At 41.1% G+C, this 26,035-nt stretch overlaps 2 protein-coding genes across 3 annotated transcripts in view; one reads left to right on the top strand and one right to left on the bottom strand.

The window, feature by feature from the left end:
* The window catches only part of DSE (dermatan sulfate epimerase), a 79,489-nt gene extending 74,020 nt beyond the window's left edge, over positions 1-5,469 (bottom strand). The window contains exon 1 of one of the 2 annotated variants that reach the window (XM_055310416.1): positions 5,369-5,469. The gene's annotated coding sequence lies outside the window, so the exon portion shown is untranslated. Of the gene's footprint in view, positions 1-4,836; positions 5,022-5,368 lie in introns of those variants that run through there. The other variant, XM_055310415.1, reaches the window with a different exon arrangement.
* WDR27 (WD repeat domain 27) overlaps positions 5,439-26,035 on the top strand; it is a 218,575-nt gene continuing 197,978 nt past the window's right edge. The window contains 1 exon segment of the mRNA XM_055310420.1: positions 5,439-5,503. The gene's annotated coding sequence lies outside the window, so the exon portion shown is untranslated.

The following is a 26,035-nucleotide window of genomic DNA, read 5'->3' as shown; positions in this document are numbered from 1 at the left end:
GGCATCTGTGTATGCAATGAGTATTTCAAATGGAAAAATTTCACTGACAGCTCTTTAACTGATTGTGGACCTATTCAATTTCTACTAGAAGAGCAAAGTATACTAATTTAAATGCACACAGGGAATTTTGCTATGATTACCTATTTTTTTTCACATTAACTGGGGAGGAGAGGCAATATTAATTCCTTAAGTAATATAAAAAATCTTTAGGCATGCAGACATACACATTCGGTTACAAACTCTCTCTGACCCTTTCTAGGACAAAGCAAATGGACACAACCTACAATGGATATGCCATATACATGTAATTGAGAGTTACCTGCATATATGTCTTCTGTCCTATTTTTAAAAACAGGACCATACTAATCCAATGGCTATAACCATTACCAAATATAAAATGTCAAAACAAACTATGCTTATTATCAGTATGTTTATAGCCTCTACAAAGAGGCAAATTTTGTTTTTCAGGAATTGTTTACTAACATCTGATGACAACACTTACCAAGTTCATGCTTACGGAATATCCCAAGGGAGTTGAAACAACTAGAAGGAAATCCAGTAATCTTAACACACATTAAAATTCACAGTGTTATTCTGAATTAAGGACTGAACAAACTACTCTATTCGAGAAATAAACAGATGGCCTCAACTGTCTTTTCTTCTCTTGCCAAATTAAAATCATTCCTTTTCCTTCTTTGTGATCTCCAGCAGGCTCTGAGAACACTCACTCTGCCTCCTACAGGTTTATACTCTTCTGGGCATCTGAAAGAGGATCTGGATTCCACACCCTCAACAGGCTGGAGCTTGCCTGGATAGGCAGAAGCAAGCCACACAATTGGTGAAGCACCCAAAGACCTGAGGCAGCTAATGAGAACTGAGTGATGAGCCTAGGGCTCTGCAGGAATTCATGAAATTAGAAGAGGCCCCCCACAATGGAATCCTTCCTTACAAGGCCCAGAGTGGAAGCAGAGGGAGCTGCAGGAAGGGTTCTTCTATACGGCCAGTTTACAGAAGTCTGGGAAGCACGTAAGTATTTGACAGAGCTGACAGGCCCTGGACAGCAGTGAGTAGTAAAAGGCATCATAAACTACATCTGTAGGAAAATGAAATGTAAGAGTCTTCAATAACATGAACTTGGAGTTATGAAGGAGAAAAGTAGAAATAAATGTACAATGTGGGTTCATCTCGATTTAAGGCAGGCTGCTAATTATTTGTAAAATGACAGACAAGTCAATACCTTCATGGTATTTCCATTTCTGCACCCCTAAAATGAGGATAAGACACCTGCTCTATAGCACTCTCCACTTCCACTAAAATATGCTAAGGTATACAAATATTAGATTTGGAAAAAAATTTAAAAGTACTAGGCAATTTCAAAATGCAAGTATTCATGTAGCCATATGATCTATCAGGGACTTTCCCCTTACCTTTAATTGTCTAAACACATGAATTTGTAAGCAAGGTTTATTAATCGTAATGGCCCCTATTTACCCCACCCATAATACTTTCCACTAGTTTAAATCTTTTCTGTAACACTTTTCCACCACCAACTAACCTAATCACTCTTCCATATGTGCATAGAAGTTGTGAAACACTAAGCGTAGATGGGTCAGAGCGTGGGACTAAGTTTATTCTTTCAGAGAAAGATTTTCTTTAAAGAAAAATTATTTTAGGGGGCATCTGGGTGGTTCAGCGGTTGAGCATCTGCCTTTGGCTCAGGTCGTGATCCCAGGGTCCTGGGATCAAGTCCTGCATTGGGCTCCCCGTGGGGAGCCTGCTTCTCCCTCTGCCTATGTCTCTGCCTCTCTCTGTGTGTCTCTCATGAATAAACAAAATCTTTAAAAAAAACAATTATTTCAATTAAAAACAGTATCCACTTAATGCAGAGTTTAATTTTTTAAAGGGAATTTCTTATTAGAATTGGGCCTTAGAGTTGGCAAGACTTTTTGAAATTCATCCATTTCTAATTATCACCGTCACCAAATGGACGCATGGACCAGTCCCTCAGGAGTCTGGGATTTTCATCTCTAGTTCCTATTGTGCCACTAACTCACCAAATGAATTGCATGGGAAAACAATTTTTCTTTTTGGTAGTCTGGTCTTATACACTTGCCTAATTCCCAAGTTGGACACTGATTCTAGGTTTAGAGAATTTTATTGTGTCATCCAAACATCTGCTGGTAATTGGGTGACCCCCAAATAGAGGAAGATAGTGTAATTCCAAGATGAGGAAACCCTCAGGCATCCAGTAACAACTGTCCTGTCCTCTGCTTGGACAGATTCTTTCAGAAGGCTGTTGCCCATCGAACCTCACTGAGTACCCTTACCCACTCCTTCAGAATAGTAAGGTTCAGCCCTCTCAGTAAATGAAATACTAATATTCACTATGATGATGAAGTTCTACCACAGGCTCTTCCCCTGCTCCAAGTCCTGTCACAAACACATCCCAGGAAAATAACACTATTTCTCTTTTTTTCTTGGGCAGGGGGAGTGCTGAAAAAAAAAAACAGTAAGAATACTTACTTACTACATTTTAGACTCAAACATGCTAATAGTTAAATAATACTTCATATACACTGGAATGACAAAATGCTAGTCTTTTTACCACTTCTTTACCCATTTGAAAACTTAGATTACTGACATATTAAAACCTAAATTTAAATATTTTGTCCTTTATTCCTCTCCAATCATTTGCTGGAATTGTAATACTGAATGGGAATAACATAGTTTCTTTCACACAACAGTGTGATCCACAGCAGTAGAAATAAATACCAAAATAATCTACCATAAAGAATATGAAGATACCCATAAGTACTTTACTATGTACTTGCAGAATGCATTTTCACCTGTGTTCATAAAACACGTTTTCAGAGATTAATCTTTAAAAAGAAGCCCTGAGGAAGGTAGAACAACACCTGTGAAGTTAAGAACCTTATGGATGATCACCAGGTCTGGTCTCCTCAAGGCAGCACTGCAAGATCACTGGACCAGCCAGACCACAAATCTCACTGAACACCCGTATTAGCTTATCTGTGGACAAATTTTATAAATACTAAAGTTGATGCTCACACAAATGTTAGTCACTACAACAGTCCTGACTTGATGTGACCAAACTGGTTGACTCGCTACTGGTGTCTTCCACACTAGCCCCTAACCTCAACAGCTTTTACCCAGCAGAAGCGGCAAGATCCTAATAACCCCCATGGTGGCAAAGGCCCATACTGTGTGTGCTGCTGCAAATTTTCCTTTTTGTCCAAATGCTTTCTTTTTGAGAACTCCCTTTTACTTGGCGATTGTACTATCAATACTTATTTTTTTAAAAAACGATTATTTATTTATTCATGAGAGACACAGAGAGGCAGAGACACCAGGCAGAGGGAGAAGCAGGCTCCATGTAGGGAGCCCGATGGGGGACTCGGTACCGGGTCTCCAGGATCACGCCCTGGGCTGAAGGCAGGTGCTAAACCACTGAGCCACCGGGGCTGCCCACTATCAATACTTATTAACCTGAATGTAAAAATGCACTTTGCAGGAAAGTGTCTTTATTAACGAAGAATTGATTAAAGTCGTAGGGACATGATATACCAATCAATGGGAAATGACACTTCCCAGGCCCAAAGTCTCAGGGGCTTCTTCAAAGCAACTCCAGGAGCACCAGGGCAGTTTCCTATACACCCTTGTCTGTCTCCCCAGTTACCAGCACCCCGGTCTTGCACTTTTTGCTGAGGGGGTCCCTAGAGAATGGAGGCAGGAAACCTCATCTTTTCTCTTTTTTTTTTTTCACTAAAATAACACGACTTGTGTCTGTATGGTGACCTTAAAAAGAAAAAAAAAAAAAAAAACATGATAGACAAAGACCCCCGTAATCCTGTACTTTATTCTTTCCCTTGGGCATGACATTTTTGTGACCCCCTTCCCCTCCCCGTCGTGGCAGTAGCGTCTGAATAGGCCACCAAACGTGGCTCGCTCGCTCACACGCTCACACACACACACACACACACACACACACACACACACCCATTTCGGAAGTTGTCATTCATGGAGAAATCGTTTCGGAGCTGAAGAAAAGCGAATTCCTGAAAGATTCAATTCTGTCAAGAAAGTGTGTGTGTGTGTGTGTGTGTGTGTGTGTGTGTGTGTGGAACTGTTTTGCAACGAGAACGTCCACTCTCAAATGTAGTGTATCAGTAACGAAAACCACGACTAACGAAAAGACAAAAATAAATAAATAAATGAATAAATAAATAAATAAATTTTTTTTTTTTTTAAAAGAAGTTGACACGAAGAAACCTAGAACCTCAGTGTCCTTTCCTGAGCCACGGAACCGCCCGCCGGCAGGCGAGGCCCCCCTCCTGCCCCGAGGCCGCGGGGCCGCCGTCAGCCTTCGACGGCAGCGGGCCTCGCGGGGCTGCGGCTGCCTCAAAGGAGCGACGCGCCCCGGGTCACCACCGCAGCTCGACACGTCGGGCCCCGGGGCGCGCCGCGGACAGGGCTTCCCGGCCCGGGAGTCCAGCGCCCAGCGCCACCGGGAGCGGCCGGCCCGGAGCTTCGCCCCAGTCCCTGTGCGGGCGGCCCCCCGGGGCGGCGGGGCGGCGGGGCGGCGGGGCGGGGGGGCTCGGCCGCCCGGCGGGTGCGCGGGCAGCGCGAGCCGAAGCTCCCGGGGCGCCCGCCCTGCGCTCCCGCGGCGGGAGGAGGCCCCGCGCGCCCCGCGCCCCGCGCGCCCCGGGACGTGGCTCTCCGCCTCCCGCCGGCGCCCCGCGACCCGCCCGCGACCCCGGAAGAGAGCTGCGCCGCGCGGGGCCCACAGCGGCGCCCGCCGCGCGCCCCCCGGCTTACCGCTCCCCGCCGCGGCTTGGTCCTCGCCTCCCCGGCCTGGGCGCGGGCTCCGGGGCCCCCTCGGTCGCGGCCGCCTCGGTCCAGGGCGCCCGGGCCTCCCCTGCCCCCGCCTCAGCCCGCGGCGCCCTCAGAGCCGAGGCCTCAGGGCGCCCGCCGCGCCTCGGGATGCGCCGCTGCAGCCTCGGGCGGCGCTGCTGCGAGCCGGGCGGGCGGGCGGGTGAGTGTGGGGCGGAGGGGGCGGGCCGCGGCGGGCGCTGGCGCTCGGGGGAGGGCGGAGGAAACCGCAACGTCACCGGGGAGGGGGAGGAGGGCGGGGAAGCGGGGACCCCCCCCCGCGGGACCCCGACCTCCCCCCTCCGCTGGGGCGCGCCCCCCGCCCCTCGCACCCCTGCCTCGCCAGGCCTCTCGCGCCCCAGGTTGCTTCAGCTCCCAAGCGACCCCACAGGCTTCGGGGTCGACTGTGAAGCGACATAGGTTTGGAGGCCCAGGGGGAGGAAAGTCGCGCTGCCCTCGCCCTCCCCGCAGCACTCACCCCTCCTCTGCTCCCGCGTGTTCTACTCCGAGGGAGAAGGGAGGACATCACCGCCTTGGAAGCTGCCCTCCCTTCCACTGCGCTGACGGGATCGCTAAGTCCAAAAGACAACTCCACGGATTTTAACCATCCAAGGTAAACGGGGTCCCGGACCGAGCATTTGATGGACGCGGCCTTCAAGAGGAAATTTCCTCCACCGTGTCTCCTAGGCCCCTGGGGGGGGGGGTGAGGGGGGGTGTGTGGAGGGTGAGGCAGGAGGAGGGAGAGGAGACGGACCTCGGATCCTCAGAGTTTTTCAGGTGGAGGATTTGCAACCTTAGAAGTCACAACCCCTTTGGAGAAGTTTCCTCCCATTTCTTATTTTTTTAAAAAGATTTTTATTTATTTATTCACGAGAGACACAGAGAAAGAGAGAGAGAGAGGCAGAGACACAGGCAGAGGGAGATGCAAGCTCCATGCAGGGAGCTCCACGTGGGCCTCGAACCGGGGTCTCCAGGGTCACGCCCTGGGCTGTAGGCGGCGCTAAACCGCTGAGCCACGCGCGCTGCCCCGGCCCATGTCTTAAAGTAGCCCCCTGCAGGCAGCTTGGTCCCGCCTGACTCCAGGGAGGTGTCCTCTAGGACCAGACCATCACATCCTCCAACCGCCGTGTTAGGGTGTAATCGAACCTACCAGAACTAGAGGTACAAAAGTGACAGATGTTTAACCCAATTCCTTAGAACTGGAGATGTTTTACCAGAGAGCAGTATTTTTCTTCGTTTACCTCAAAGTGCTTTGCTGGAATTCTAAAGGGCCACCTCCACCCGTTTCCCCTGTCCTCACAGGTTCTCAAGGCCTTCCACATTAGGCCACATTAGGAAAAACTCTTGGCCTTTTAGGCTTCTCTTAAAAAAAAAAATGCCTTTGAAGAGAGATTCCTTACAAACAGCTCAAGAGGAAGTGGTTTTATTAAATTTTTTAAATGTTCACTCAGGTAAACCACTGATTTGCATAAACTTCCAGAAGTTGGTTTTTTTTTTTTTTTAAGATGTTATTTATTTATTCATGAGAGACACACAGAGAGAGAGGCAGAGAGAGAAGCAGGCTCCCTGACAGCAGCCTGATGTGGGACTTGATTCCAGGACCCCAGGATCAAGACCACTGAGTCACTCAGGTGCCCCAAACTTCCAGAAGTTTTAAAGGTGACCTGTGGAGCAGGGGAGAATGGGCTCTCTAATTGAGAACTGATTTAATCTGGTTTGAATCCTTATTTTGATAAGGATAAACCAACTACAGATCGATCTTAGTTCCATCATCTGTATGTAGAGATACAGTACCTCCATTGAATGGTTATACATGGTTATACAATACAAATAGCTAATATTTGAGTTACTACATGCCAGACACTGTGCTAAGGGATTTATATGTATTAATTCAATTATTAGAGAGGGTAAATTGTGAAAGTGCTTAACTGTAGAGGGCAATCCAGAAGTCTTCATTTCCCTTGATCTTCTTGAATTTGGAAGACACCTTAGAAAAAGCATCTGGTTTGATTTATTTAATTTCTCAACAAGTAGTCATCTAGCTCAGTGACTTTCCAACCTAGAACAGTAAGTCAGCAGCAGGGCTTTGATAAAATACTTTTTAATGAGGGCCCCACACCAGACTGATAAATCAGAATCTCTAGGGCTAGAGTCTCAAGCTTCAGCATTTAAAACTCTCTTCCCAGGTGATCAAAATATGCAACCAGGATTTAGAGCTCTTCAGAGGTGACAGTACCCATTGTCATTTGCTCCCCTTCATCCCCAGTTTTGCCTTCAATTGATCTAGAATCTGCTTTTGGATAACATCTACCTCTTGCAAAGGCCCCCTGTGCAACAGGCCTCAAATATCAGCAACTTTGACCTCTGGAAGCATCTGGCACCTTGACTGCACAAAAGAGTACTTCAGTACTCTTGGTTGGCTGGGTACCTACCAACTCCATCAGCTTCTCTTCATCCTTTCTGAAAAGTTCTCGGAAGGCAGTTTCCTTTGCCACTGTCCCTTTCAAAATCTGACCCCAATAATAAATTCAAGGTGTCATCCAAAGAACACAGGGTAAAAAGATTAAAAAGATATTTAATGGCTTTGTTCTAATTAGTGTATTTCCTCAAGTAAATCCTGTGAGCTATATGGCAGCAGTATTACCCTGCTGACTGCGGGATTATATTCTCCTAAAACTCTGAAGTAGTCAAGGGTTTCTTACAGTTGCTCTCCAACACACCTTCCCCAGCCTACTCATTCTAGTTAGTGTTCATCCCTTAACGTGTGATTCTATGAAGTTTGATTGTGCTAAGTCAGGCTTCTTCTTTTAGCTATTTGACATGTTGAAAAACACTGGTGTAATTAATTGAGTAATTCTACCTCCCAATTTTATGTCTCCTGCAAATCTGGTCTGTATGCCATGTCATCATTCAAGTCCTCATTCTCAGGCACTTTCCACTGCCAACTGACACTGAATTAGCACGCCATTGATGAATATTCTCATCAATGGAGGACCCACGTGTTACTTAGTCATATTTTCTTTTTTTGTACCAGAACAGCAGCTACAGTGCATGTGTGCTTGGCATCTTTGTGGATATTAGAAAAAATTACCCACCCATACCCAGGCCAGGGATTAGGAAAACACCACTTCTTCCTCCCAGAGACAGCTTAAACAACAAATGTGTCTATGAGATGTCCTTGTTCTACTGGTGTAGCAACATGGTCAAAAAAAGGAAATGACTACTTAGAGAATTCTTGTTAACTTCTGGATTTCTTCCTTTTCTAAGTACCCAGATACTACTGTAAGAATAGGTTTATTAATTTTGCTCAGGATCTGTAAAAAGTCCCTTGTCTTGCTTTCCAGAGTCTAGCTGCTGCTTTTTTGAAAATTGGAGCTCTACTTACTTGTCCACCTCTGGCCTTTTAGTGTTCACCTCTCTCTGTGCTGATTTGAGATGAAAGTTCTTATTTGCAAACTCTCCTTGCTGAGATGTAACTTTTGTAGACCAGAGGAGTTAAGCTTTAGAGAGCTAGTTTATTTTCTTGCAAATTCTTCACCTAAGTTTGCAATTAGCTCTCACACAAAGTTCATTGAACGCTTTCAGTTGAAGGGTTATTTATTTATTTATTTTTTTGTGATAAAGGAAGAAAAAAAGGAATGAGTTCTGCTTGTCGTCTGTGTCGAATAGGAGCATCCCTTCTATGTTCTTTTTGTCTGAACAAAACAAAAAATATATAAACAAACTATCCGTATATTGTTGTCCTTATAGTTTATTCTTGGCTCCAGCCTAATGGACCCCAATTTTATAGGGCTGTTAAAAGTGCATGGTTTCTGTTCTCTTGTTTAATTCATTAAACTCAAATTTGCCCTTTAGGTTTTACTAACCAGCCAGCTGGTCCATGACTGTACAACTGTCTCAGTTCTTGAAATACTTTTTTTCTTTTTCTCCCTCAGGCCAAATTAGTCTATTTGTAAAACTGCTTTACCTTACACCTAAAAGATTCATCCTTGAGTCACTGAAGAGGTATGATCACCTTGGTTTGCTTAAGCCCGGTTGCACTTGAAGTGTTCTTAGTAGTAGTCTTCAGTTTCCCTTCCATTTCTGAGCATCCAGTCCTGGCCAGACATCTACCCCAGGCTTCTCCAACCCCCCTGACTCAGACCCGCAGCTTCCCTGACTTGTCCAGTGCCAACCTGCCCCTCTCCATTGCCCAGACTGTTCTGCTGCTACTGCTTCATCTCCAGATGACTCAAGCTTCCTGAACCTAGTTTTCATCATCAAAACAAAACAAAACAAAACATTTACCTATATTATTAATCATAATTGAATTCTAACCTCTCCATCCTCAGTCACAATTTAAGGCTCTTCTATAGAATTCTTCGTCAGGTACATATTTCCTGGCCTCACCATCTTCTAACAGGTCAAGTATGCTAGGCAATTCCATATGTGTCTCATTTAATCCTCACAGGTACTGATGTTGGCACTATTACTATGTTCATTTGACTGGAAACAGGCTCAGACAGTTGAAGTGGATTTCCCAAGGTATAAATGGCTCAGACCACGTGACATCAACGTAACATAAGGTTAATGTTTTCTGGTATCGGATCCAGGCTCTTTCCCTGAAATCACTTGGTCTGTACTAACTTCATATCTAAAATCCCACTTTCAGTTTGAGAGTCCTCAGGTGAGTTATTCTCCATTCTCAATTGATTTTTGAAACAGATGATTTTTATATCACTTACTGATTTATTTTAAACTACCCAAGGTGGGGGTGCTTGGGTGGCTCAGTGGGTTAAACGTTCAACTCTTGATTTCAGCTTCAGATCATGATCTCAGTATTGTGAGATGGAGCCCTGTGTCTGGCTCAGTGCTGAGAGGGGAGCCTGCTTAAGATTCTCTCTCTCCCTCTACCTCTGCCCCTTCCCTCTCTTTCCCTCTCTTGAAAAAAAAATAAATAAAAATAAACTACCCAAGGTGTCCCATATACCTACCAAGTTACAGCACTATTCTCTGAAATTAAGCAAATGATTATAGATATTTGCAACATGAATGACTGATATTATTTATTCTTTTGAGTCATGGAAAGAACCAAAAGTAGTTTAAGCATATTTCATATTCATATTAATATTTTTCTTAAATGTAGCTTTTGAGAACTGTCAACATCACTGAGGAGTTTAGGAATGGATGTTCATTGAGGCTTGATTTAATTAGTGATTCCTTATAAACAGGTGCTTGGACAGTTCTTAATCCTCTCCACTTTTTACCAAACTCTGGCTTCTTCCAGGAAAGTACAATTAAGAAAGAATTGCCTTAAGAAGATTCAGAGGTCAGGGATGCCTGGGTGGCTCAGTTGGTCAAGCGTCTACCTTCAGCTCAAGTCATGATCCCGGGGTTCTAGGATCAAGCCCCGTGTTGGGCTCCCCATTCAGTGGGAAGCCTGCTTCTACCTCTCCCTCTGTCCCCTGCTTGTGTTCTCTCTCTCTCTTGCTCTCTATCTCAAATGAATAAATAAAATCATTAAAAAAAAAGAGATTCCTAGGACTAGTTCATGGTCCCGGAATCTGATTGCCCAACGTCCATGTGCTATTATAGTGTGTTATTCCAAGAAATAACCCAACTTCTGTCTCCATGCACTCTACCTGCTCACAATGTTGCTGAAAGTAGTTGAGATTAGGCCAGGTTTGTATTAGTTTGGAAGCCAAACCTTATGGAATTTTATGCTAAAATATTCAGGAGGATAAGGAGTTGCTTTGGCAATATTCTGTAGTAGTAATTCTAACCTCATATTAGCATCACCTGGGGGAGTACCTAAAACACAACAATGCTCAGGCTCACTCTTAGAAATACTGATTTAATTCTTTCTAGGATGAAGCCTTGGCATCCCATATGTTGTTAAAGATACCAGATGGTTCCAGTGTTAAGCCAAAGTTAGAACCAATGCTCCATAACATTAGAACAATCCAGGGAGCTTTTAGAGCTTCTGATGGCCAGGTTGTATCCTATGCCAATCAAAGCATACTGACTGAGGTGTTTAAAGCCCTGTGATTCCAATATATAGAATGTTCAAAAACCGCCATTCTGTAAGAGTGTTACTAAATGGGCATTTGAACCAAATGAAGCATTAGATTTAGATAATATGTTAATTTACCATGTTTGTACTGGCCTAATGATTATGTACAATATTGTGAAGATTGCTTTTCATTTATTTTTCATTATTCACTAATATATTTATTTCTGAGTACTATTGCTGGATACGCATTTTGGGGAAGTAATACTTGATTTTAGTTTTGGCTGAACTAGTGAAGTTGTTTCAGTAGTTAATGTTTCACTTCAAATTTCTGCTGCCCAAGTATTATAAATAATAATTTTCAATGAAACATTTAACAGCTAGGCCATTCAGGACTTTTTCTTCTGCCAATGAGATTAACTGTATTAAGCAAGGAAAATCATGGTGGTTTTGGATTGATGGTGTCTTTCAGATGATCTTTTGGATGATAGGAATAATTGCCAGTTTGCTGATGTTAAACCTAAGTATGTAACCCAATGACAGTTTTCTATACATTTTTCTAACCTAGCTCCAAAGAATACAGATTGTTTCTTCTGTCTTCCAGTTTTTATAGTTTTTATAAATAATTCCACTTTGGGGTGGCTATTTTTGCTCTTCACGGCCAAGTGGAAAATACTGGTGTTTTTTAAAAAAAATGCTAAAAAGAAAAAAAAAAAGGCTAGAACAGCAAAATTTAAAAACCCAACTACAGTCTAAGAGCAAAACATCATTTCTTAGACACACTTATCATCTATGCAAGAAAGAAGAAACCTTGGAATAATCATATCCTAACCCTTTCATTTTCCAAAGAAACTGAGGTTAATATAGGTGGTGATTGCCAGTTCCTGCTGCTAATTACTGGTAGAGATGGGAAAAGAAGTCAGGCTTCTGGGTCCTACCTACATGTTCTTTTTCCCACTTCTCCATGCTGCATCATTGGCCAAAAAAATATAACTTCTCCTTTTCAGGTTCTCATATTTTATATGAATTGTGACAATTTATTTAAAAATGTAAACTTGCATTCTTTCCATTAACAAAATTATCAAATTATCAACACATAAGGAAAAGTAAGCTTTATTTTTGGAAGAAATCAAATACCTACTCAAAATGTAAATTGATACCACCCTCATTTAGCATTGCTAAGCCCGATGATGTATGCTACATATAATTTTCCCCTGATATATGGGCAAAGTATGCTCCTCAATACAAACTTAGCAATTGCCACCTAAGCAAGGTCCTGTCCTTGAGGTGAAATCCTCAATAAACTTTTACCTTCCTGAGTCATTTATTCTCATTAGACCTGGGATTTTTAAGACATTGAAAAGTTTTAACAAATTTTTACATTTTTATTGCATAAATCAATTTTCTATGTTTCCTGCTACTTACAAGAAGAATAATGCTAGTGGCAATGTTTTCTATTCATAGTGGGCACATTACTATTACAGGGTGAAGACTGGACACATGCACGCACATATATACATATAAATGTGTGTATATGTATGTCTATATATAAAATCTCACTTTATGATCAATCATTAAACATGTCACAACAAATAGCAACTATTATGGAGCAGACATAGAACACAGAATACAACATTCTTGGGATTGTACTACAATGAAAAAGCCACTTAAAGTGAATCTACCTGAATTAAACAAATAAATGTTTTTTGAGGGGAAATGAATGGGTCAGTCTTGGAAATGGAGAATGTTGGGTTCTAGGACTAAATCTTTCACATACCAGCGTGTGGCCCCAGAAGAAATTTTTTACTACTCCTAAAAATCTGGAAAATTCAGCAATAGCATACATGTTAACTAGAGCAAAGCACTTAACCTCCTTGAGTTTCAGTGCCCTTAGCTATTAATTGAAGCAATTGGCCTTGGTCCGTGGTTCTCAGTCCAGGTTATACATCAGCATCACCCGGGAAACATTAAAAAATAATGATGCCCTGCACTACGCTCAGACAAATTGAAACAGAATTCCTGGGGGATGTGGCTTCAGCTAGTGTACTCAGAATGCGGTCTATGGACCACCAGCATCAGCATTACTTGGTCTATTACTCAGCTTGGGCGGCCACAACAAAATACCATACCACTGTGTATCTTACACAACAGAAATTTATTTCTCACAGTGAGGGAGGCTCAAAAGTCCAAGATCAAGGTGCTTGGCAAATTTAGTTTCTGGGGGAGCTCTCTTCCTGTTTTCTCACTATGTCCTCACATGGCCTTTCCTTGCTGCATGCATGTGTAGAAAGTGGGGGATCTTTCTCCCTTCTTCTAAAGCCACCAGTCCTACTTGGGTTTATGATGAGATTATGACCCTTATGGCCTCAAGTAACTTTACCTCCTAAAAGTCCTATCTTTAACATACGAATGGTGGGGGGGGGGGTTCAGTTCAGTCCATATCATTTGGGATTTTGAAACCCTTCAGACCTAAGCCCAGATGTATTGAATTAGATCCTCTGGGAGTAACGACCAAGAATCTATGTTGTAATAAATTCTAAAGGTGATTCTTATATGCACAAATTTGAGGATCACCGTGGCTTAGGCCACTTATTGTTACACTAGGTTGCACATTGAACTACCTGGGGTATTTTCAAACCTTTGATACCTGGGGTCCAATGCCAGAGGTTTCCATTTGTTACCAGGATGCTCATGCTAAGCAAGTTTTAAAGCTCTGGAGGTAAATCCAATCTGAGGAATACTGGTGTAGACCACTAAGAGTCTTTCAGTCCTAGAACAGTATGGACTTTAGACATGTTTTTAAAACATTTTTTATTTATGTATTTGAGGGAGAGGAAGCGAGGGAGAGAACATAAATGGAGAGGGAGGGGCAGAGAGAGAGGGAGAAACAAGGCTCCTTCCCAGGACCCTGGGATCATAACCTGAGCCAAAGGCAGATGCTTAACTGACTGAGCCACCCAGGCACCCAATAGTATGGATTTTTAATATGATTATATATGTATGTATATATATATATGTAATATAATGTACATAATCTAGATAATGTACATCAAAAGGAAAGTGATAGAATAGCTCTATTTTGTAGTTTCAGATACAAACGCATTTGTTAATCCCTTTACATTAATCAGGTAATGTAGTGCATTAAATAGAGTTCTTTTTTAAAAGAGTACATTTGCTAGATACAGCATTCGTTTTTCTTCATAAGAATTAAAGATTTATTTGATGGTCAGTGTCTTTCCACTATGTAAGACTAAATGAGGGTTTGGGTAGTAACCAGATGTTTATGATACATTTTTAAAGAATCTTAGAGAGTCCAGGGAGAATTCTAAAAGATAAACATAATATGATTATTTTGTAAATCTCCAAAAGGTCATTCAACCATATAAATAAAGGAACTATGGGTATTTCTTAGTATTAAAACGTATGTTCTGAGTTCTACAATTTCAAAATCTCTTTCAATACCAGGATATAGGTCACTCTAGGATAAAAATGCCACTTCTACCCAAATATATAAGAGTTATATAAAAATGAAATTTAAAAATATCTCAAATCACCAGAGGCCTGACCAGTGAATTTAATAGTAATACTCTCAGCACAAAAGTTAGCACATAAGAGTAGGAAACACAACCCCTTGATATTTTTTCTTTTCTCTCCCAGACACATGAAACAGTTAAAAACACAACTATTAAAAACTTCAAACTCATCAGAGAGGAACAAGTAACTAATGAATCAAAACAATCTCCTTAATAGTCCTGGGGTTTAACATGAGAGTTATTAAGAATAGTATTTGAAATTATAAGTGAAATGCTAGAATACATGTCAAGATGTGACCTTCTTTCCATTTGCAAATACAGGATAATATTCCTTCTCTGTAAGCAAGTTTATTATTATTACAATGTAATCATCATCATCATCATTATCATCATCATCATCATCATTATAATCTGGTGGGGAATTGTTTGAAAACAATGCTGCCATATGAATTTTGCTTTTATTGGATGACACTAAGAATGACCATGGTCTAGCAATTTAACCTAAGAGATCTTGCTTCAGAAGTCAACGATACCATTTTATGAGTAAAGCAAACTACATCAACACTTAGAACCACAGATAAGCTGAGATTAACAAATGCTTGAAGGAAAAATTATAGAATTCTTATTTGTAATAAAACTGAAAAACTCCCAGCTGTTTCCACTTAACCACATCACCTGTTACATATACTGTACAGAAACCAAAGATCTGTATTACGGTTTCTATTTTGAGTGTGAAAGAATAGTGCTGACTTTTGCATGTCCCTGATCTATCCGATGTCATTCTCTGAAAACTAAGAAGCTTCTGAACTCCACTAAAATGAAAACAGTATTTACTACTTATAGGATACAAGATATATGACTATAGTAGCTGAGCTATAATTGTAAATAGGAAGAAAGATATATTTAATTTAAATTTGGTCATGATGGTTGACAATGACTACTGAAATCCATAAACAGTGATAACAATGGTTATTTTTAAATTACATTTTACTACTAAGAAGCTGGGCAAAGTACACTATTCACATTCAGTGAAGAAATTGTTAAAATGCTATTTATTCTAAATATAAAATTTTGTTTTTATTGCAAGAAGCATTATCAGAACTAGAACTATCTATATTTTCTTAGTTCAGAAATATGTAAGCAAGTCTTTTTTTGCCAGCTTTACCAGAAACTGAAGCTAAATATGTCCATGTCTTTCTTTTCCCAATAAGCAGAATAGGTGTAATAAAGGATAAATGAGAGAATGTAAAATATTTTTGGCCTCAATCTTTTTAGGTGATTTTTGTTTTGCCATTGGGATAGCAAATGGTGGCTCAATTATTCTGGATCGACAATTCAAAAAGTGCCACATTCTATATCCTGAGTGGGTGGCTGAAGTGTCAGAGTTGTATAGGGAAGCAGTATTTCTCATGATACCTTCTCCTTCAGAATTGTGTTCTCCTTTTCTATACCATTATAAAGTTCTCTCTTTTTTTAAAAGATTTTTATTTATTTATTTATGAGGGACACACACAGAGAGAGGCAGAGACATAGGCAGAGGGAGAGGCAGTCTCCATGCAGGGAGCCTGACGTGGGGCTCGATCCTGGGACTCCGAGATCATGCCCTGTGTCAAAGGCAGATGCTCAACCACTGAGCCACCCAGGGATCGCAAGTTTTCTTTTCTTTTAAAGATTTTTTTTTTGTTGTTGTTCATGAGAGACACATAGAGAGAGGCAGAGACATAGGCAGAGGGAGAAGCAGGCTTCCTGTGAGGAGCCTGATGCAGGACTTGATTCCAGGATGCGGGATCACAACCTGAGCCAAAGGCAGATTCTCAACCACTGAGCCACCGAAGTGCCCCTAATTATAAAATTTTCACTTTAGATTTCAGTTCCTAGTTTGGTAGTCCTACTGCTCAGAAGTATAAACAAGTCGCAGTGGCTACAGACTTCCAAGTACATGTTTGAGGCATAATACATGAAAGATAGTGTCTGAACAGGTGCCCAAACTTTTCTACATCCTCTTTCATTTAACACATGTTGACAGTCTGGTCCCATCAAGGCAAGCCCTTTGAGGAGTTGACATTCTATTTGCCTCTTCTGCTGAATGGCATCAGTGAGGAGGAAGGTCAGCCAGGTCTGGCCCAGAGAGCTTAGAGCCATCCAAGCAAGGCCTCTGATAATTTATCAAGATGTCCATAAGACTTAGTAATCATCCCGTTTTTTATGTTTCTACATACAGTTTTAAAAGGCAAAAAAAAAAAACCAATATGGGAGTTGTGGGAAGAAGAAGTTGTGAAAGAAGGATCTCATCACATCTGCAAACTTAGACGAGGTGTTTCCTCTTCAGTCATCAAGAAATCATAAGAATTGTTATGATGTCTAATAATTTATTTCTGACAGTTCCCCTAAGGCAGATTTTCTTCAAACCTTTTTAAAGCTAAAAACTAACAGTATATAATGACAGAAACAGATGATCAATAGTTGAGAAATATATAGAAATAGATACGTATAAAACAAAGTTTCAGAAACCAGTATTTATATTTTTCATATTAGTATATTTTATTTAAAGAAATAGATTCTCAGTAACTAAATAGATTTCAAGACCCACTAAGTGGATTGCAACTTGTAGTTTAAAAACATTGCACTGGGGTTATCCTGTATGTGTAGAAAATACCATTCATGCTTACTTTCTGAGTTTACGATTATGTGTTTAAGTCTAAGAAATATGAAACTGAGTGGCGCCTGGGCGGCTCAGTCAGTTAAGTGTCTGCCTTTGGTTCAGGTCATGATCTCAGGGTCCTGGGATGCTCACATACGCTCTCTACTCAAATAGATAAAATCTTTATTTTTTAAAAAATATTTATATATATATATATATATATATTTGAGAGAGCATGAGTGGGAAGAGGGGGCACAGGAAGAGGGAGAAGTAGGCTCCCCACTGAGCCTGATTTAGGGCCCCATCCCAGGACCCTGGGATCATGACCTGAGCTGAAGGTAGATGCTTAACTGACTGAGCCACCCAAGTGCCCCTAAATAAAATCTTAAGAAAAAGAAGAAAAGAAAGAAAGAAAGAAAGAAAGAAAGAAAGAAAGAAAGAAAGAAAGAAAGAGAAAGAAAGAAACTGAAACAATGTCTTCTGAATTTGTTCTAGCTGTAGTAAATCTGGCTATAAAGCACTTGTTTGATGCTTTAACCAAACAAATAGACAAGTGTGCCTAAAAAAAAAAAATTAAAAGACTGGCATTTAGAAACCTACTTTTATTGGTAGGAGGAGAAGAAAACAGTAGTAAATAGGTACAGCTTAAAGTAATATGTTACTTTTAAGATTTTCCCAAGGGCCACGGAGATCTTCTAACAGGAAGATTATGTGTTTGTGAGGCACACCAATAAATTTGGCAAGTGTTCAAGCAGTAAGGCACTTGGGGCTCCTTACAGCCTAGAAGTTATCACCTCATCAATGAGAAGGTCCACCTGAATGATCACCAGTCATCGGTTTTTGCCACTAGGAAGGATACTTCCAAAGACTGCCTATCCCAGACCACACATACCATATTCCTTCACTACCTCATCTCAGGTTTTTAGTAACTAAAGAATAGCTCTTTCCCTCAACAAAGCCAGACTTTTAAAAACTCTTCTCAACTTCTCCAGCATACTCTAAAGTCTGCTGTCGTGCAGGGTGCTGATACTGTGATCTCTAAACATGTCATCTGTTGATTATTATTTTCATTCTCTTCATGGGGTGGATATCTTGATGGTCAGAAAGAATCAGTGGTAGTAAAAGACTCCTGTACATGTTGCGGGAAAGAGGGCCAAGGTCAGAAATTTCTACTACTACGTTGGACTACAGGATTTTGGAGCCAGGCAGGGAGGACTTGCTTCCTTTCTGCCAGAGGCAAGGAATCAACTAGAGAGTAAAGAACTGAAATTAGAAAGTATTTGGTTGGGCACCTGACTGGTTCCGTCAGTGGAGAGTGTGACTCTTGATCTCAGGGTTGTGAGTTCAAGCTCCACATTGAGTGTAGAGATTACGTAAAAATAAAATCTTAGTTGGAAAAAAAAAAAAAGAAGAAGGTATTTTGTGACCTAGGCCTGAGAAATCCTAAAGCCAGATTTATTCACATATTCTTTTGCCTGGGGCATTTTAACTTATCAGTGAGTTGGGTTAATTATTCTATAAATTCTATACTTGACAGCTTAGTTTAAAACTAAGGAATCCAGAAGGATACACATCAAAATGCAAAGATATGAGGCAGGTATTTCTCTGTGTCTTCACTGACTTTGATACACATAAATAGATTTTCATACATTTTGGACATGTACATACATGGATCTCAACAGACTTGGAATCATCCAGGGAAGTAGGTTCCTGGAAGGCACCATTTAGAGCAGCAAATATTCCAATAGAGATGGGAAGAGGATGCTAGAAATATTTTTGGATGCTAATATTTGGATGTAAATAGTCTGTTGAGTGACTCTTGATTATCTACTCAGGTCATAAACTCAGGGTCCTGGGATCGAGGTGTGCATTGGCTCTTAGCTTAGGGAGGAGTGTGCTTGGGATTCTCTCCCTCTGCCCCTCCCCCTGTTCAATAAATAAGCAAGCAAGTAAATAAACAAACAAATAAATAAAATCTTTAAATTCTTAAATAGTTTATTAAAGGGTGAAAGAGAAGGAAAAATGTTTTTTGTTTTTTAAAAAAAGTCTTATATAAGCAATTCTTCTGATGCCATGTACAAAATAACTTGTTTTTATTGCTAAAGGGCAGGAGCTGGGGAGTGGCTCACCACCCATCAGCACTTGATCTTTCTGAAGAGTGAGCTAGTACTGGAGAAGTGAAGAGAAGGAGTGCTGTTTTGTGGTTGCCAGAGAAAACCAGGATGTGTAGACACGGGTGGAGGGATCATTAAGGAATTTCTAAGGTTCATACTACTCAATTAGGTAGACAGTTTTTGTTTGTTAGTTTTTTGAGCCATGCTTTGGAAAAATATCAAGACCTCACCAAAAACACAGCTCTGTGCAGAGTCAAACTTACTAATTAATGTGAGATGGTGAAAAGGGGAGACAGAAGCTTAAGGTTCAAATATGACTCTTTAGTAATGAATTTTGGAAGCACCAGCTATGCATACAGGAGCCTATGAGCAGAGACTGCAATAGGGGCTGTGGGTGGTGAAACCTGTTATACCTCAGACTTGTAGGAACCCTGAAGCTATCACCATAGCTACTGCAGCCAAACGCAGGCAGCATGGATGAGAGAAGCTATCCCTGGATGGGGATCCAAGTATGTGTGATCCCCCCACCTGTGTCTACACATCCTGGTTTTCTCTGGCAACCACAAAACAGCACTCCTTCTCTTCACTTCTCCAGTACTAGCTCACTCTTCAGAAAGATCAAGTGCTGATGGGTGGTGAGCCACTCCCCAGCTCCTGCCCTTTAGCAATAAAAACAAGTTATTTTTTACATGGCTCTGCCATGAATTCAGGTGACCTCAATAAGTCACTTCACCCACCTGGGTGCCAGTAGCCTCATTTACGAAATGAAAGGGTTATATCATCTATAAGATTCCTTGAACTTTAGAATTTCATGACTCAAAATTCCTGAACCATGGGACAAATGCCTTCTGGATCAGAACTGTCCAGCAGAAATATAATGTAAGCTGCATATATATAATTTTAAATGTTTAGTAGTTACATTAAAATATGTAAAAGGGGGCTGCCTGGCTGGCTCACTCAGTAGAGCATGTGTCTCTTGATCTTAGGGTTGTAAGTTTGGGCCCCATGTTGGGTGTAGAAGTTACTTAAAATCTAAAAAAAAAAAAAAAAATCATAGCACTTTTGTGATGTCATCATCTATATACAATAAATAAGTAAATATGTACAAGGAAACAGGTGAAATAAGGTTTTATAAAATTTTGGTTGACCCAATATATTCAAAATACTGTTATATCTTTGAAATCTCAAGTAGTTACCCACACTTCAAGGGCTCAATGGTCATATGCAGCTAGTGGCTACTATCTACCATACTGGACAGCATTGCTCTAGACAGTAGTGTAAAGTTCTTAAGAGCAGGAGCTACTTTCTTTTGATGCTCTGGGCAGTGGTTCCAAAGCCTGGCTATTCACCAAAATTACTGAAGGAACTCAAAAAAATATTTCTTAGCCCTCCTCGTTCTTTGTTCCTTGGGCGTGGGTCATATCTTAGAAAAATCTCACCAGATAAATCTAATGTGCAGCCAGTTCATACCAGTCAGTAGGAGAGTGTTTGAAAATCTCTTTACTGACAGAATTAAGCTGTTCAGAGGTGGGTGAAATAAAAGAAGCAGTGGTCATGTGGTTAGCCTCCCCACCAGAGACTCTCCAGATTGTTATCAAAGGACTATCTGCTCTCCACTCAGTGGGCTGGGAGATTTCAACACTAATCCTCATAGCACAGGGTGCTTTCAGTTACTGAATACTATTTAACTCTTTCAAGTTAAAAGGTAATAAAGAACAATGAACTGATATTGCAAAACAAAGAAGGCCAGATTCCACTCTGCCAGCTGGTGACTTGAAGGAGCTGCAGCTGTAACTATGCATCTATTTCTGAGTCTGTTTAACATTTCTGTGTACAGTAGTTGCCCTCAGTATAGGACTGATTTGGACCTTCCGCTGTCCTTAGGTGAGTGGTAACTGAGCAGTTGAGAAAACTTATCAAAGTGAGGAGTCTCATAATACTTTCATTTTATTGACATGAAAAAAAAAGAGTAAATGTATCAGAAGTCTCCCTTCTAGACGTCCATAATCATTTAAGCATGGACAAAGGAGGCTGCCAGGGAATTAAAAACAAAAACAAAAACAAAACCCAATACATTCCAATTAGGTTGACTGAGCTCTAGCTGGTTATCCCAAAGGGAAAAGAAAAGGGTCTTAAATGTAGGTGAGGCTATTTGTGGCTTAACAGGAGCAGAAGGCTGAAAAGTATCAGCTGAAAAACTGATGGCCAAAATGGTAACACAGAAGAACCCAGCCTCCTTTCCCCTACAACAAAGATCAACAATTAGACAGCTGTTCACAAACAAAATGAGCTCTAGGAGAGCTCTGGCGCTTACTTGAAAAACTTTAGCAACACAGTGGAACAAAGCACCTGAAATCGCACAAGGGAATGGGGACAGCTTCATTTCCCCCGTGTTCTCCCATCCCCTAGCCAGCACTGTTCTAGTCAAGAGGGAAGTTCCCAGGTAGAAAGAGTTCCCTTTGTTAGGAAAGGAATTAGTGGGGTGAGCAATCAGTTTACCCAGCCTTTTGCAACACTACACAATGGTCCTGCTTTGCTTTCACCCTACCCAGACCAGCACAGCTGAGGTAGAGACAGCTAGGAATGCAGGCACTACCAATAGCCGCCATGCAGCAGGAGCAGCCACAGGTGACAGGGACCTCATCTGCAGACTAATCCAGCAGAGTTGGCTACTGAAGAAACAAATGGCCAGCACAGATGCGACAGAACCCCTGCAGATTTCATCAGCTTTTACCCCACAGGTATTCTTATTTGGTGATGCTAGCCACCGGAGTCCCTCTGCCCCCCGCCCTCTGTCTTACCCCTCATTAGAGATTGGAACTACACCAGCAACCAGCCCAGGCCTCTGCAGCTGCAGGAGTGCAAGACACCAGCACAAACCACCACAGCTGACTCCCACTGCTGTGTGCACATTCAAAGTTAGCCACTCTGTGCACTTGCACCCAATGGCCTGACATCTGTCCCTAACCTCAATTGCAATGAGCACACCCAGGGAGAGACTGTGGAGCTGCAGGAGAATGAGTTGGCAGCCAGGGCCCCTGCAGATGCCCCTGCCAATGTTGCCTGTCACTACCCCGCCTCGTGTATATCTGCAACCAGCTCTGGCCAGTACATGGGCACCTGCAACTGCATTAATAGCAAAGTATGTGCACATCACCAGCTCCAGCCACCACTGTTGCCTGCCCTACTCCCTAGCCACTGGACCCGGAGGCCTCCAAGAACCCCAACAGCCCTTGCAGCCCTTATGAGCCCCCACTGTGTTCACCAAATATCACATAGTTGTCAATGCTGTGGACCCCAGTCGCCTAAGGCAAGAAGATATCATGTCCCTCCCACTCCCAACATACATTCACACTTGGAGCCCAGTACCACCAGACCTGGGGTCACAGTATGCTCCAGTGTGCCCACCCATAGGTGAAAGTCTTCCCTTAATGGAGTTAGTCCATAAAATCTGGAAGAGCTATTCAGAGGTGGGTGAAATAAATGCACAGACACCTATACAAGGCTACAGAGACCATGAGAACTCAGGGAAACATGACTCTACCAAAGGAATATAGTAAAACCCTTAGTAACTGGCCCCAAAGAAATGGAGATCTAGGGATTTCCCAACAAACACTTTAAGATAATTGTCCTAAGGATGCTCAGAGAGCTACAAGAAAACACCAATATAAAATTTAACAATATCAAGAAACAATACCAGAACAAAATGAGAAGGTCAAAAAGATATAGAAAACATTGAAAAAAAAATGTTGGAGCTGAAAATACAGTAACTGAGCTGAAGAATTACTTCAACAGCAGAATCAATGATCTAGGAAACAGATCAATCAAATGATCTAATCAGAGAAGAGAAAGAAAAATGAATGAAGAAAGACAATGGGCCTTATAGAGCACCATTCCAAGAAACGATGTTTGTATTATTGGAGTCCTAGAAGGAGAGAGAAGAAGCAAGGGGTAGAACACTTATTTGAAAGATTAATGGCTAAGATCATCCCAAACCTGGGGAGAGATTTGCATATCCAAGTTTATGAAACTAGTATGTCATCCTAAAAATTTAAATCTAAAACAGTCTTTTCCAAGGCACATTATAATAAAGTTGTCCAGGGGCACCTGGCTCTGTCAGTTAAATGTCCAACTCTTGATCTCAGCTTAAGTCTTGATCTTAGGGTTATGAGTTCAAGCCCTGCATTAGACTCCACACTGGGCATCGAGCCTCCTTAATAAATAAAATAAATAGGGGTGCCTCGGTGGCTCAGGTGATTAAGCATCTGCCTTCAGCTCAGGTCATGATCCCAGGGTCCATGATCCCATGATCCCAGGGTAGGTCCTGGGATCAAGCCCCGCATCAGCTCCCTGCTCAGAGGGGAGTCTGCTTCTCCCTCTCCCTCTGCCCATACCCCCCACCTTGTTCATGCTTGCTGTCACTCTCTCAGATAAATAAGTAAAATCTCTAAAATAAATAAAAATAAATAAATAAATAAATAAATAAATAAATAATTAAAAAAGACATACAGAGTTTGGATGGATAAAAAAACAAGATCCAATTATTTGCTGCCTACAACAGACTCACTTCAGCTTTAAGAACACATATAAGTTCGAAGTGAAGGGATAGAGATATTTCAGGCAAATGGGAACCAAAGCAAAGCAGGGGTAGCTTAACTATACTTATGCTAGACAAAAAAAGACTTTAAGCCAAAAATAATAACAAGAGACAAAGAAGATCATTATATAATGATAAAGGGATTAATTCATCAAGTAGGTATAACAATCACAAATATTATGCACCCAACATTGAAGCACTTATATATATTAAGTAAATACCAACAGATCTGAAGGGAGAAATAGACAATAATACTATATTAGTAGGGGACTTTAGTACCCCACTTTCAACAATAGGTAAATTAAAGATGGAAAACCAACAAGGAAACATTAGATTAGAATAATATTTTTGACTGAATGGACCTAATAGACATATACAGAACATTCCATCCAATAGTATCAGAACACACATTCCTCTGAAATACAAATAGGAGATTCTCCAGGATAGATTATATGGTAGGTCACAAAACAAGTCTTAGAAAATTTCAGAAATCTGAAATCATACCAAGTATCTTTTTCAACCACAATGGTTTTGAAATGAGTAACAGGAGAAAAGCTGGAAAATTCACAAATTTATAAAAATTAAATAACACACTCCTGAACAATCAACGGGTCAAAGAAGAAATCAAAAGAGAACTGCAAAAGAAAAATTTTGAGACAAAAAACAATGGAAATACAACATATCAAAACCTATAGGTTACTGCAAAAGTAGTTTTAACCTACAGTAAGAAAAAAGAAATATCTTAAATAAACAAGTGAATTTTATATCTTAAGGACTAGAAAAACAAACTAAGCCCAAAATTAGCAGAAGAAAGGAAATTTAAAAGAGCAGAAATAAAAGAAATAGAGATCAGAAAAACAGTAGAAAAGATCAATGACACTGAATGGCTTTTTGAAAAGATAAAATTGACAAACCAAGAACTAGACTAAGAAACCAGTCCAACAAACTAGATTAGGGAGAGGGAGAGAGAAGGGAAAGGGAAAGAGAAAAAATGAGAGGATGCACACTCAAGCAAATCAGAAATGATATAGGGATACTACAACTGATACAAAAGGAAATACAGAAGATCATAAGACAACTACAAACAAACAGGCCAACAAATTGGATAACCTAGAAGAAATGGATAAATTCTTAGAAACTTACAATTTACCAAGACTGAATCATGAAGAAATAGAAAATCCAAACAAACCAATAATGAGTAAGGAGTTTGAATCAGCAGTCAAAACCCCTCAACAAGGAAAAACCTGAGTCTAGTTGGTTTCATTGGTGAATGCTACCAAACATTTAAAGAAACATTAATGCCAGCAAAATACATTCTTTTCTGGAGTGGAAAGAGTGAGTGTCTGGAACAGCTTCCCACTCTGACAGAGTTGGTTTTTTTTTTTTTTTTTAAGATTTTATTTATTTATTCATGAGAGACACAGAGGCAGAGATATAGGCAGAGGGAGGAGAAGCAGGCTTCATGCAAGGAGCCCGGTGGGGAACTTGATCCTGTGACCCCAGGATCATGCCCTGAGCTGAAGGCAGATGCTCAACCACTGAGCCACTCAGGTGTCTCTCTCTCTCCATTTTTAAAAGATTTTATTTATTCATGAGAGACAGAGAAGGGCAGAGACATAGGTAGAGGCAGAAACAGGCTCCCTGCGGGGAGCTTCATGAGGACTCAATCCCAAGGACCCTAGATAATGCCCCGAGCCGAAGGCAGATGCTCAACCACTGAGCCACCCAGGTATCCCTCCGGACGGAGTTCTAACGGAAGTTCTTGTAAGGCTTCACTGTACAGCAATACCATGAGTTTCTTGGTTCCCTTATTGTACAAACTCTGCCTCTACCCTTAAAATAACTCGCCACTTTTGAGACACCATGAGAGGAGGAGACACTTATGAGACACCATGTTTCTTACAACCAAGAGAGGCTGACTTGAGAATAAAGGCCAATCCATAGAGTGGTTATAAGGTCTATTTTAGGTTTGTGTAGTCCAAGACCTAAGCGTCACATAGCACACAACAGGCTTTCAATAGGTAAAACTTTTTTTATTGGTTGGAAATAAAAATGTTTTCCAACCTTAAACATTTTTTTAAAAGGATTTGATCATTAAATTCATATAGTTTGGGTCAACATTTACTCAATGAGTCCCCTGCTCCTTGCCTTACATCTCAAACACAAATGTGAGGAAGGAGACTCTATTCCTATGTAACCTGCACTAAGTATTATGATCTTCATTCTCTCTAAAAGGACTATATATATCAGGAAATATTACCTAGAAATGTT

Source organism: Nyctereutes procyonoides, unplaced genomic scaffold, assembly GCF_905146905.1.
Source record: "Nyctereutes procyonoides isolate TBG_1078 unplaced genomic scaffold, NYPRO_anot_genome, whole genome shotgun sequence".
In the NCBI taxonomy this organism is placed as follows: Eukaryota; Metazoa; Chordata; class Mammalia; order Carnivora; family Canidae; genus Nyctereutes; species Nyctereutes procyonoides.
The sequence above is the reverse complement of the archived record's forward strand: the minus strand, read 5'-3'. Positions and strand labels throughout refer to the sequence as shown.